The following is a 14,782-nucleotide window of genomic DNA, read 5'->3' as shown; positions in this document are numbered from 1 at the left end:
TGCAAAGTGGCAATGTTAAAACAGATTCTAGATTGCCCCAAATTTTGGAATTTTCACAAACCACTTCCAAAACCCAAACCAAGACCACAAATGGTTGCCAAACATTGTTTAGATCACTCCTATGTAGAAATTTGGCCAAATTCAAAAGCAAATGAGACCTTTGCTTGTCACATATGTTGAGCACATAGAATAAAATTAGGGTACAACCACTATTCCACCACTATTAACCACCTCACCATCTCTCTCCTTGTGCTCATCTATAGTGGACTTGTACCTATAACCACTACCATGACCTCACCTATCATTGCATGGTCACCATCACACCAAAACCCTACCTAGGACATGACATATGTCACACATAATTTGGCTATGATCAAATGAGCAATCCCTAGACCTCTCTCACCATGCTCACCATGTCACCTACCTTGGATTCACCTCACTCAAGCTTGCAGCAATCATAGACCAAAAAAATAATGCATAGAGGATCCATGCCAAGCCATGCCATTGAAATAGACATCACCATGCCAACCCATGTCATCCTCCCTCTCTTGTCCTTCTAACCTTGTCAAGTGGACTCCCCTCACATCACTGAGCACCACCATGCCTAAGCTGACCCTAGGATAAGCCCTGCACTCCCCATGTCATGCCATGCCCTAGACATGCCCATGTCACACCAAACCTGCCCCCTCTCCTCCCCTCTCTCTCTCACCTTGCCAACTAGCTCGGCCTTGATCCCCTGACCCTTCTAGTACAAGCCATTAGTCAAGGAGAGCACGAAAAACGCCAGAACAAGATGTGCCCAGGAACGCCAGGACACGCCAGAGCGTGCACGGCGACGCCCTGGACACGACAGAGCACCTGTCTGTTCCGAGCAACTGGGACCTCCCGATGACCTCTGCTCCTGCCCGACGCATCGCCTCACCTCCAGGAGCCTACCAGACATGCCCGTTCGACCTCCCATGCCCTGCAATGGCCGTGCACTGCGGAAGTCGTCACCACCAGAGGACACGGGCACGAGAGGACACACCCTGCGCTTGGCCACCGTTTGCTGTTCCACGATCACCCTGACATTTCCCAGACGACTGGGCACCGTCCTAGCTCGCCGCTGACACCCCTAGCTGCCTGTAGCCAAGACCCCGATGACCTCTGATCCATGCCGAGCTGCGCCCCCGTCAAGCCTATATAAAGACGGCTCTCCCCTCAGACCAAGAGCACCACCCAGCACCTCCACCTCCCTCTCACCCTCCTCGAAGCAGTCCCCCGTCCTAATTTAGCTTGTAGCCACCAAATTGCTCGCCGGAGCTCCGCCCGTGCCTCTGCAATCTCGCCGACGATTGGAGTCACCATTGGAGCCACTGTGGGTCCTAGGAGCCTCGCCGCCCTCTTCTACGACGTCTGCCCGCCTCGCCGACGCTCGCCCGCCTCCAGATAGCTCCCTGACCCCCCACGCTCGCCGGAGTTAGGGTTTAGTCCCCGGCCGCCTTGTCGAGGATGAAGACGCGCCCCCCACCGTCGATCTCCTGTTTGATCCTACGGCCAGTAGTGGATACCGATTCGGGTGTTTAAAATAGAAACTGACATGTGGAGCCCACCTGTCAGTTGGCCCGCTGAGCGCCAGAGCAAAGCTGGGCCGGCCCATTTCCTTTCCCGCGCTAGCCCGTTAATTTGAATTCGAATAAATTCATTTCAGTAATTTTGCATACTGGTACTTTACTAGAATTTGAATAAAACAAAATCCATCAAACCAATTTGAGTGAAACCAATTTTGGGTGAAAGCTAATGAATAGATCTATCCAACCCCACTGGTCTCAAACCCTAATTCATCCTAGATCTTCTGCAACAAAAATGACAAGGCAGTAAATTTTCAAATTTCAAACAATTATTAAAATTCAACCATAAGTGATTTTGAGTTGATTCCAACTCTCATAAATCACATTTGATATTTTCTAATTGTTTATACAAAAATATTACATGGTTGCTTTATATGATCATGAGCTAGATTCAAATAATGGCTATGTAGTCATTTCTAGCTCATTTAAATCATTTCAAATTTTGAATTTCAAATCTATGGGATGTAGCATCTCATTTAAATCATCTTCCCAAGTAATGTGAAGTAAAGTGATGACCTTAGTTGCATGGTCTCATCATTGCTTACTTGAGGATATTAAATCAAAGAAGGATTTAAATTGCATGAGGTGTAGTACCTCATTTAAATCATGTTTCTCAAATGATAAGTGTGAAGTGTTGACCTTGGTCAACCTATGTTCATACCTGGTTATTTGAGGAGATTAAATCTTAACAAGATTCAATGAGAGGAAATTATTTCTCCAAAGAACTAAATAGCAACCCTACTAGAATTTTCAATGAGAGGAAATTATTTTTACAAACACTAAAGAAGAAACCCTAGTATGATGTTGAGGGATGATTGGGATGATGTTAGATCATCTTGTGTGAGCCATTAAGGCTACTTAGTCTACTTAAGTATTGTTTGGTGATTGTACCTTGTATTCGTTTATAGACGCTAGTACCGAAGAGTACCAGGAGGAGGAGGTTTTCTATCAAGAAGAAGAAGAGAACTTTGATCACTCCCCCAACCAAGGCAAGCTATACTCTTGCAAGTTACCCAAGTGCAAGCTCAACTTGAGCAAGGCACCAACATCATACTACTTTGTGTTTTACTTTCCAAGTCCCAGTTTTTATCTTACAAGCTTTTACTTTGATTATCAAAGCTTATTTTTTTTTTATAGTTAACTTTGGTCTAAGTTTAGATTACTGCAAGAGCATCAAAGTTAGCCTAGAAAGCTACAAGCTAGTTAGCACCCCTCATGGCTAGTTGCTAGCGCTAAACTACAATTGACTACTCTAGATGGGAAACATGTGATTCAAATGACTTTGAAAACCTTGGAATGATGATTCATTCTATTGAATGATTTTTAAGGTGAATATGACTTGTGAATGACATGGTGAATTTTATAAAAACTGATGGTTGGGTTCGGATGCGATACCATTCCAGTTTGAAAGTACCCCCACAATAACTGAATCTGGGTAAGGCTTAACTGGAAACTTATGTATTTTAGTATGGGCTCCCTCTGAACAAGCGTCATAGGGGTTATGCTGAGGCTGGCGCCGTTGCAAGTGAAATGACGTGAAATGAGGTGACTGTCCTACCCAAGCCCTGTGCAGTTCCCAGGATGGCTGATTGGCATCACTGGGAGGACAAGCTCATGGGGAGAGGTGCCTGTACTAGGGTAGGTAAGTGAAAGGTTATGATTGGTAGTCCGCACACGGAGTGTGATAAATCAGGGCCAGTTAACCCTGACGGATTATTGCAAATGTTGTGGCAAAAGTGTGCAACCTCTGCAGAGGGTAAAACTATTCGAATATCCGTGTCCACGGTTATGGACGATTGGAAAGGCCATACTGTTCCATCATCAGACCATTTTCAAAATGTGACTTATGACTGGTGACTTGAACTTGAAAGGTGAATTTGAATTGATCACAACAGAGTTGTGGGAATGACACTAATGTTCCCACTTGAGTTAGTTAGGCAAATAAAGAGTCTTTTAATACCAAGTGCTTATGAAATAAAATTGGCTTTATGCAAATGAACCTAGAGCTTAGAACCCCCTTGCTATAGTTGATAGTGCTTACACTAGTATTAGTTTGCGAGTACTTTAAAGTACTCATGGCTGTGTCCCTGGCTATTCAAATGGCCAGACTATGAAGAGGAGCCCCAGTACCATGAAGATGGACAACAGGACGTCTATGATAACTAGGACTACTCCTGACGTCAAGCGTTGCCTGTGGAACAGATGGACCGCTACTACGTTTCTTCCGCTGTGTGTTTTGTAATTGATCATTAGATCAACTGTTACTGTAAGACTGGATCATGTGATCCTTTGATGTAAGACAATTATGGGTTGTAATGAATGATGTTCTGTGATATCAATTTATTATGTCTCGCAAAAACAATATTCCTGGGATTGCGAGGTATGGCATAATAGGCATCTGGACTTAAAAATCTGGGTGTTGACACCTCTTCCAGCCGGGACGGTGGTGGCGGTGCCTTTGGGCCGGAGGCAGAGGCGCCGCCGTCAGCGTTGCGCTCCAGATGAGGGCCACGGATGCGCGTGGTCCTGGTGGTGTTCTCGTCCCTAGTGGCCATGACCTCCTGCACGATGCAAGGGCTGGTGAAGTTGCTGCGGGCGCCGGCTCCGGGAGGAGGGCTGACGCAGCGCTGTATCTGTCGCCGGGTAGCGTGGCGGTGCGACGGTGGTGACGTAGACGTCGTGCTCCGGAAGGGCCTGTCAGCGAAGCAGCCAGCGTTGTCGCTGACGCAGTCGAGGGAGCCAAATCTCCAGACAAGGCCTGAAGCAACTCGCTTGCCGGTGGTGATGATGAGGCCCGTCCGAAAGAAGACACCGGCCGCAGACGCTGAGAGCCCCACGGTGGGCGCCAAATGTCGTGGTATCGTCATGGCATATGCCATGGGATGGCTTATGTTAGGTGGTTCCTGGTATGGCCTACGGCGGTTTCCGGATGCGGGTATGAGCACGAGCGACACAGCGACGTACCCAGGTTCGGGGCCCTCGTATGGAGGTAACACCCCTACTCCTGCTCTAGAGTGTATATGGTGAGTGAGATAGTACAATGGTGCTCCTTGAGCTGTGTCCGGATGGAGAGAGAGGGCTGGAGGTAGAAGAAGGCCTCTCTCCTTAGCGGTTTAGAGTATGAGAATGAGAGTAGATCGATCGTCCCCTCGCACGAGAGGGGTGGTGTGGCTTATATAGTGCCAGTAACATTACAAAGAAGCCCCTATAGCCTACTGGCCGGGCCCGCCGGCTCCGGCTTTTCCGCTCCCTGACGAGGCGCTGGCGTCACCAGTCGTTGGGGGCGTGTCCGTCCTTCTGTCGAGGTCAGCGGAGACGGGACGTGCCGAGCGACGTGCGCTAGGCGCCCGCTGTCTCCGCCGGTAGCCTGCAGCGTACGACGCAGACAGGCCATGATGGCCTGTCCGATGTGGGGCACTATTGCTCCACAGTGCCCCTTACTTTACGGGAGATGAGATCAGCGTAGACTTTTGCACCCGGGTAACCTTTGGTGAGCCTTCTCCTGCAAGGTTCACCAGCCTCGGGCCGGTCAGGGGAGAACGAAACCAAGCCGGACATGGCACGTAGAAGCCGGCCCAGCCATAGCGCAGCCGGCCATGACTGGACCAGCGTAGACCTGGGGTCAGCCGACTCGCGAGGCAGCCGGCCACGGCTCCAGCCGGCTGCTCCTTAGCCGGCCTTTGCCGCGGGCCAGCCGGCCTCAAGCCAACTGTTCCCAGTCTTTTGCCATACCCGGGGTCTTCCCCCCGACACTCCCCCAAGGACTTCTCCTGGCTCAGCTTCGGGAAGACCAAGGCGTACAGCTTCGACAGAGCTGTCTTCGACTTCTTCAGCAGCTCCTGAACTTGTTCGCTAGAATCCACGGCAAAGGAGATAGCGTTAGTCATGGAGTCCACCCGAAGTCTGTCCGTACGATCAACGGGAGTATCGGTAACACCTGAACATGATATAAACAATGAGTCATGGCAGAACCAAGAGAAAGAGAGAAAAGACGAGAAGCCGAAGTGATTTACCCAGCAGAGTCTCAATGGATTTGCGGAGCCGAGCCTCCCTTTTTTTTCTTGGGCCAGAGCCTCCTCCTTCAGCTTCTCCTCCTTCTCCAGCTTCGCTTTTACCTGGCCCAGCTCCTTCTTTAGATTCTCGGCTTCTTGCCAAGCATCGGATGCTAGCTTGTTTGCCGTCTCAATTTGTTCGGCAGAGATTTTTGCATCAGCAAGCTCTTGGCGAAGCTGGGCGTTTTCAGCTTTCAGCTTGACAAACTGGGCGGCAAAGTCTGAGACCATAGTCACAGTGGCGAAGATGGGCTGCAACAAAGAAACAGATAAGCACTCAAACATCCATCAAGCCAACGCTCGGCTGCAAACAACCAAGCATAGGCTCGGGGGCTACTCGGGTAAGGATCATTGCAGAGGAAAACAAAATTACAATGGCACTTACGTGTCCTTGAGAAGTCTAAGCTGCGGGAGCAGCTGCCGAGAGGATGTCCCTCTTCTTCTTCAGTGTTTTCTTCGGCAGCAGAGGGACAACGGGCGCGTCCTCTGGTGCAACTGGCCTTTCTTTCTCGGGTCCTTCGGCCTCCGAGGTCATCGTTTTTTCAGTGCCAACTCTCGCTTTTTTCGGAGGTAGAGGAGCTACCTCTCCTTCGTCACTGGAGAACCAAATACGGCTACGTCAGCAACACAGAGGAAATCATCAAGTAACTTGATGGTGCAGAAGGAAAAGGGTACTTACAACTCGAACATCAACTCCTCTTCATCGGCAAAGGCACCCGATGTTCGCTTCGACGTCGGAGCAGTCGACGCTTTGGGAGCTGCATCAACAAACGGAACTTGATCAGCATCATCGTCGTATTGGCCGCTAGGACTCGACTCCGCTGTATCGGTCAGTTCATCGGCAGCGCCCTTCCGACGCTTGAAAGTGAAGGCCTTGACACCTTCGGGATTTTCTTCTTCTTCTTCTTCGTCTTCGTCTTCGGTGGCGTCGCTCTCGACAACCACCTCGGCATGCTCTTCAACGTTGTACTCCGATTCGTCATCATCGGGTACTACTCCACTTTCGGGTGCGGGAGGATAGCACCTTGAGACGGCAGTATCCTGTTAAGATCAACGAAGTTTAAAGTCAGAGTAAATCATCGAGTACGCTATTATATCGAGTGCGGGATGCAAAGGCAGCAAAATTACCTCGGCTGGCAGATGGTGAAGATCGTATGGATCTTGGAGGGCTTCCAAGGGGATGGTATCACTAGTAGGAAAACCATTATAGGTAGAAATAGCATCTGTGGCGCATTAAAACGTGCATGCTCCACAAAATTATTTTTGTGGCGCATGCAGAATAATGCTTCACAGAATTTCTGGGAATTCTGTGGCGCATTTGAAGCATATGCGCCACAGAAAGTGGCCATTCTGTGGCGCATGTGCACTGGTGCACCACAGAAAGTTCGTGGGGCCCACGCGGGGTCCACCACTACACCTAGGCGAAGGATATTCTGTGGCGCATGTACCAATATGCGCCACAGAAATTTAAACTTATGTGGCGCATATTGGTACATGCGCCACAGAATATCATGTGGGGACCACTCCTGACTTCACGAGGCCAAGATTCTGTGGCGCATATGCTGATATGCGCCACAGAAGTTCAAGTTTCCGTGGCGCATATCAGCATATGCGCCACAGAATGTGCACAGTAGATCTAGGCTTTTAGGCAGCTTTCGTCCTCTTCTCTTCCACCCCACCACCCATTCCATTCTTGTCTCCTCCAACCAGCTCGTGTTGCTCCTATCTCCCACTCCATTTTGTGATGGGATTCGTAGCATAGAAAACAAAAAAATTCCTACCGCAAGAACGAATAACAAGCCAAGATCCAATCTAGTAGATGGTAGCAACGAGATGAAGATGAGACTAACCCTCGAAGATTTCCAAAGCCTACGAGATTAGATCTCGTTGTTGATGTAGTCGATCACTTGCCGCTTGCAAAAGCGCGTAGAAGATCTTGACGGTGCCACAATCGGGCAGCACCTCCGTACTCGGTCACACGTTCGGTGTTGATGATGATGTCCTTCTCCCCGTTCCAGCGGGCAATAGATGTAGTAGATCCTCCTCGGAATCCCGCTAGCACGACGGCATGGTGACGGTGGTGGTGGAGATCTCCGGTAGGGCTTCGCCTAAGCACCGCGGGAGAAGATGGAGGAGGGGAGAGGCTAGGGTTTGGGAGAGGGGGGCTGCTTGGGCGCCGGCCTGGGAAGCCCTTGGTGGTGCGGCCAACTTAGTGTAGCCAGCCCCCTCCCTCTTCCCCTCATTATATAGGTGGAATCCCTAGGGTTTGCCCAAAGATCTGAATAAGACCCCAATTCAAAAACTGTCATATGGACGAAACCTAGGGGGACAAGGACTCCTCCCTTTCCCCCTTTAGTGGCCGGCCAAGGAGGTGGAGTCCATAGGACTCCACCTTCCCACTTGGTTGGCTGATTAGGGTTTGTGGAATCCTTCCGGGACTCCACCTTCCATGGTGATTTCTTCCGGAAGGTTCTAGAACATTCTAGCGCCTTCCATAAATGCACCGGATCATTTCCAAACTTGGAAAGTGACTTCCTATACATGAATCTTATTCTTCGGACCATTCCGGACCTCCTCGTGATGTCCTGGATCCCATCCGAGACTCCGAACAACATTCAAACTCCATTCCATATTCCATATCTACTTAAAACGACATTAAACCTTAAGTGTGTCACCCTACGGTTCGTGAACTATGCAGACATGGTCGAGACTCCTCTCCGACCAATAACCAATAGCGGGATCTGGAGATCCATAATGGCTCCCACACATTCAACGATAACTTAGTGATCGAATGAACCATTTACATACGATACCGATTCCCTTTATCACACGATACTTTACTTGTCCGAGGTTCGATCATCTGTATCTCCAAACCTTGTTCAACCTCGTTTCTGACAAGTACTCTTTACTCGTACCGTGGTATGTCATCTCTTGTGAACTAGTCACATGCTTGCAAGCTAATCAGACGACATTCCACCGAGAGGGCCCAGAGTATATCTATCCGTCATCGGGATGGACAAATCCCACTCTTGATCCACATGCCTCAACTCACACTTTCCGAATACTTAATCCCATCTTTATAACCACCCATTTATGCAGTGGCGTTTGATGTAATCAAAGTACCCTTCCGGTATAAGTGATTTACATGATCTCGTGGTCAAAGGACTAGGTAACTATGTATCGAAAGCTTATAGCAAGTTGAACTTAATGACTTGATCTTATGCTATGCTTACTATGGGTGTGTCCATCACATCATTCACCTAATGATATGATCTTGTTATTAATAACATCCGATGTTCATGATCGGGAAACCATGATCATCTATTAATCAACAAGCTAGTTAAATGAGAGGCTTACTAGGGACTCTGGTTGTTTACACAACACACATGTATCAATGTTTTCGGTTAATACAATTATAGCATGGAGTGTAAACATTTATCATGAACACTAAGATATAACAATAACTATTTTATTATTGCCTCTCGGGCATATCTCCAATAGTCTCCCACTTGCACTAGAGTCAATAATCTAGTTTACATATGTAAAGATATAACACCTTGGCCTTCTGGTGCTTATCATGTTTTGCTTACGGGAGAGGTTTCAGTCAACGGATCTGACACGCTCAGAAACGTATGTATTTTGCAATTCATTTGCGTCTCAACGCATCACTCATTTTCCAAATGAGTCGGCATTAATCATATATGTTCAGTCTTCTGGTGGAACCTTCATTCCGCGGTCTGAAATATGTCACTAATATTGTCACATACAATATAGCTTCAAAGTTCTGACACTATCGGAACTACACCAAGTTCTCAAAGAACTCCTCGACTTTAACATCCTCAGTCATTGTCAAAACAATGACATACTCTGCCTTCATTTGTAGAATCCGTCACAATAATTAGAACTCATCTAAATCTAGCATTGTGCTACCTTTTAATGAACACTTAGTCTAATTGAGATTTGAAATTCATTTTTATATGTGACCAAACTAATATCGGTGCAACACCTTACAACGATTTGTTTCTCATTTCCCCATACAAAACTAATATATATCCTTGGTTCTTCTAAAGCACTAAGGGATACTCTTACTGTTGTCCAATGATCATCACATGAATCATTCTGGTATATGCTCGTAACACTTTAGAGCATAGGACATCTGATTGTGTACATATTATTCGTGAGCTAAAATCACTTCATGTGTTTTTACTCATTGAGTGTCAAATACACTCAAGTCTTGTTAAAACCTCCACATGGAAAAGAACACCTTCTTGACGTTTTCATATTGAACTACTTCAATATTTACTCTATGTACTTAGACTTAAACTTATTATGTGCTTTAATCTTTCTTCATAGATCTTGACACTAAATATGTTTTTAGTCCATATCCTTTCATTGAAGTTAATTCTCAACGAAACCTTTTTAATCACATCAAGTACATAATTACATCATTTATAATCAATGATATGTCATCCACATATAATATTATAATTATGTCTCAGCGCTCACACTTAATTTCTTGCAAATGCAAGCATCTTCATCGTTTCTGATGAAATCAAAACTCTTTGATTATTTCATCCGGTGAAGATTCCAACTCCGTGATACTCACTTCATCCAATTGAAGTTTGTATACCTAGTATTCCACGGACCAGCAAAACTCTTGGTTGTATCTAGTATACATCCTTAATACACACTTCTGGTAAGGAGAGTATTTTTGCCATCCTACTAACATATCTCATAAAAAAATATGTAGTGATTACTAGAATAATCCACATAGACTATAAGCATCGCTACGGAAGATCTAATCTTATCGTAGTCAACTATTTGAACTTTGTCATAAACAACTTTTCGACAAGTCGAGCTTCTTCAAGGATATTGCATCCAAGTCCATCAATTTTATAGATCCATTTACTTTCAAAAAGAATTCACCTATCTCGGATTTCATGGCACTTAGCCATTTTAACGGAGTCAGGGCCCATCATAGCTTCTTTGTATGTAGTTGGTTTATTATTGTTCAAAAATCAATCCTTTGTTCACAAATCATTTATTTGATCACAAAGTAAACCATACCTACAAGGTTCAATAGGTACTTCGATCTTCATGACTATAACACTTTGTAGACATGGGAGCCATGATCGTCGTGGCCGCTTCCGGAACCATTTCCGATGCTGCGCTACTCTGATCATCATGCTCAGGTTCATAAACCTCATCAAGTTCCATTGTCCTCCCACTCAAATACTTCGCTAGAAACAATTTCTTGAAATAAGTAAGAAACATTGACAAACACTTTTGTCTTTGATTCCACAGTGGAAAGAATTCCCAATTAATTCTCTGGGATAACCAACAAAGACATTCATCCGATTTTGGTTGTAAACTCATTTACTTATGCATACCAAAATTTAAGAAAGGACTATTAGGGTTTATACCCATGCCATAACTCATATGGTGTCGTTTCAACGGATTTATGATGACGCTCTATTTAGTGTAAAAGTGGTAGTCTCTAAAGCATAATCCACAAAAATATAATGGCATCAAATTATATTATCTCATCATTAATCCAACAAGTTTTGGATACGTCTTTCGGATACTCCATCATCACTATGATACTCCAAGAAACGTGAGTTGTAGAACAATTTCATAACTCTCTTAGATATTCGCTAAAACTCATAATTCAAATATTTCCACCATGATCCAATCATAGATATTTGACTTTTCTATTACGATGATTTCCACTTCATGCTGAAATTTATTTGAATCTATTCAAATATTTCAAACTTCTTCCTTATTGAATAACTATATCCTTATATATACACTCAATTCATTGTTGGAAGTTTTCATGAAGTAGAAGAATCTTCCGCACACAACTATGCCCAGTGAACCACATACATCATCATGTATGTTTCCACTAAGTTAGTTGCCCGTTCAACTCTTGACCTATGAACGGTATTTCAGTCATTTTCTTTAGAAAAGATTTGCAAGTGCCAAACGATTCAAAAATCAAATGACTCCAAAAATCCATTTGCATGGAGTTTCTTCATGCGTTCCTTTCTAACATGACCTAAATGGCGGTTCCACAAATAAGTGGAATTCAAATCATTTGCCTTATGGCATTTTAGCGTCAGTGTTATGCATGTGTGTTTCACCATTAAGATTTATAATAACTTATCCATCGTACATGGAGTAAGGCCACAATTTTAACAACTCATTGTTTTCATTTGACCAGAGCAAAATAACAATTATTAAGTTCTTTATTATAAATCTGAAGGGCTAGGTAGAATGCCAACGACGAACATAATAACACTTTATTTTGTTCCAGATGTGCATTATTACCACATTCCTTATCAGTCACTTAGGCCATTGTATTCTTGTATTGCGTTGTGTTGTATGACATCTCATACCAACCAATATGGTATAAATACCCAAGAACTTTATTGTGTGACCAATCAAAGAATACATTCATAACATGTATATCATCTATATACACCTGAGCTAGACTTTCTAGTCTTTTCTTTCTTTCTGCCAAAAACTTTTGTAGTTTCTCTTTTGGCTTTCCTCATATTTCAGAAAACACTTTAACATCAATAACTTCTAGGTTTGTTGGTCAATTACCAATAACCTTGAGGTTCTTACTTTGAAGTTGATCATCACATGACAAGTGTTCCGGATTTCACTATTAGTAACCTTTTAATGTGATGAACAATTTCACTCATAATTTTTATCCATCAAATCATGACGTCTTTCCGAGACCATGTCTGTACATGCTAGGCTCGTCAAGTTTACCTCAGTATTCGCATGTGCAAATCTGGCTTGCACCCGTTGTATGCACACGTAGAATCTATAACACCCGATCATCACGTGATGCTTCGAAACGACGAGTCTTAGCAACGGTGCATACTAAGGACGACCACTTCATGGATATGTGAATATCGTTAGTGCCCAACTAGTTGGAGGATCAGGACGCCTAGCATCTTCAACCTTTATACATTCCCATAAAACTTATGAGTTTATGTAGTCTCACTAAATTATATTCTATCATCTTGTAATAAGGTCTTAGATATCACATATATCTCACACCTTGCTTATTTCTGAAAACAAACTTTTCAGCTCCTTACTTTTCAAACGGATTTGAACTTCAAGTTTCACGGAGACAAGATGATTTTAGGTACTAATTGAAACCATTGCTCTAATATGAGTTTTACCAGAAGTTTGCAATAGGACTTAATCATTACTTGATTCTTTAACAATACGGTACCAGTCCGTAAAGTTACTTATCAGATTTAACAGTGTTTTTATCTCAATTACAAGACTAGCGCCTGGTAGATAGCGGATGCCAATTCTACAAATTTAATTCAAAATACTATTCAGACTATGTTCATGATAGTTAGTTCATGTTTTAATCTAATTACTAATGAACTCCCACTTAATACAACATCCCTCATAGTTGTTTAGTAGCACACGATCCATATCCACTACACCAAAACCGATCATCACGTGAGATGATGTAGCTTCAATGATGAACATCAACATGTTGATCATATCATCCATATGACTCGTGTTCAACCTTTCGGTTTCCTGTGTTCCGAGGCCATGTCTGTACATGCTAGGCTCGTCAAGCAAACCCAAGTATTTCCGCGTGTGCAACATGGCTTACACCCGTTGTATGTGAACGTAGAATCTATCACATCCGATCATCACGAGATGCTTCAAAATGACGAACTGTAGCAACGGTGCATACGAGGGGAGAACACTTTATTATCTTGATATTAATGTGAGGGATCATCTTATAATGCTACCGTCGCGATCTAAGCAAGATAAGATGCATAAAGGATTAACATCACATGCAATTCATATGTGATATGATATGGCCCTTTAGTCTTTGCGCCTTTGATCTTCATCTCCAAAGCACGGACATGATCTCCATCATCAACGGGCATGATCTCCATCATCATCGGCGTAGCGTCAAGGTCCATGGCGCCGTCCTCATGGTTGTTCACCACATGTAGCAACTATTACAACTACTTTGAAATAATACCACTACATGAAATATAAAGACAACCATAAGGCTCCTGCCGGTTGTCACAATACAATAATGATCATCTCATACATATTCATCATCACATCATGGCCATATCACATCACCAAACCCTGCAAAAACAAGTTAGACGCCTCTAATTTGGTTTGCATATTTTACGTGGTTTAGGGTTTTCGAGTGAGATCCAATCTACCTACGAACATGAACCACAACGGTGATACTAGTGTTGTCAATAGAAAGACTAGATTGAATCTTCACTATGGTGAGAGAGACAGACAACCACAAAGCCACTTATGCAATACAAGTTGCATGTCAAGCGTGGAGCAAGTCTCATGAAACGCGGTCATGTAAAGTTAGCCCGGGCCGCTTCATCCCACCATCCCGCAAGATGCAAAGTACACTAACTAAAGACAACAAAAGCATCAACGCCCACAAAACCATTGTGTTCTACTCGTGCAACCAATATATGCATAGACACGGCTCTGATACCACTGATGGGATTCGTAGCATAGAAAAAAAATTCCTACTGCAAGAACGAATAACAAGCCAAGATCCAATCTAGTAGATGGTAGCAACGAGATGAAGATGAGACTAACCCTCGAAGATTTCCAAAGCCTACGAGATTAGATCTCGTTATTGATGTAGTCGATCACTTGCCGCTTGCAGAAGCGCGTAGAAGATCTTGACGGTGCCACAATCGGGCAGCACCTCCGTACTCGGTCACATGTTCGGTGTTGATGACGACGTCCTTCTCCCCGTTCCAGTGGGCAGCAGATGTAGTAGATCCTCCTCGGAATCCCGCCAGCACGACGGCGTGGTGACGGTGGTGGTGGAGATCTCCGGCAGGGCTTCGCCTAAGCACCGCGGGAGAAGATGGAGGAGGGGAGAGGCTAGGGTTTGGGAGAGGGGGGCTGCTTGGGCGCCGGCCTGGGAAGCCCTTGGTGGTGCGGCCAACTTAGTGTAGCCAGCCCCTCCCTCTCCCCTCATTATATAGGTGGAATCCCTAGGGTTTGCCCAAAGATCCGAATAAGACCCCAATTCAAAAACTGCCATATGGACGAAACCTAGGGGGACAAGGACTCTCTCCCTTT

This window comes from Lolium rigidum, chromosome 6 (assembly GCF_022539505.1).
Source record: "Lolium rigidum isolate FL_2022 chromosome 6, APGP_CSIRO_Lrig_0.1, whole genome shotgun sequence".
In the NCBI taxonomy this organism is placed as follows: Eukaryota; Viridiplantae; Streptophyta; class Magnoliopsida; order Poales; family Poaceae; genus Lolium; species Lolium rigidum.
This window is presented reverse-complemented; position numbering follows the sequence as displayed.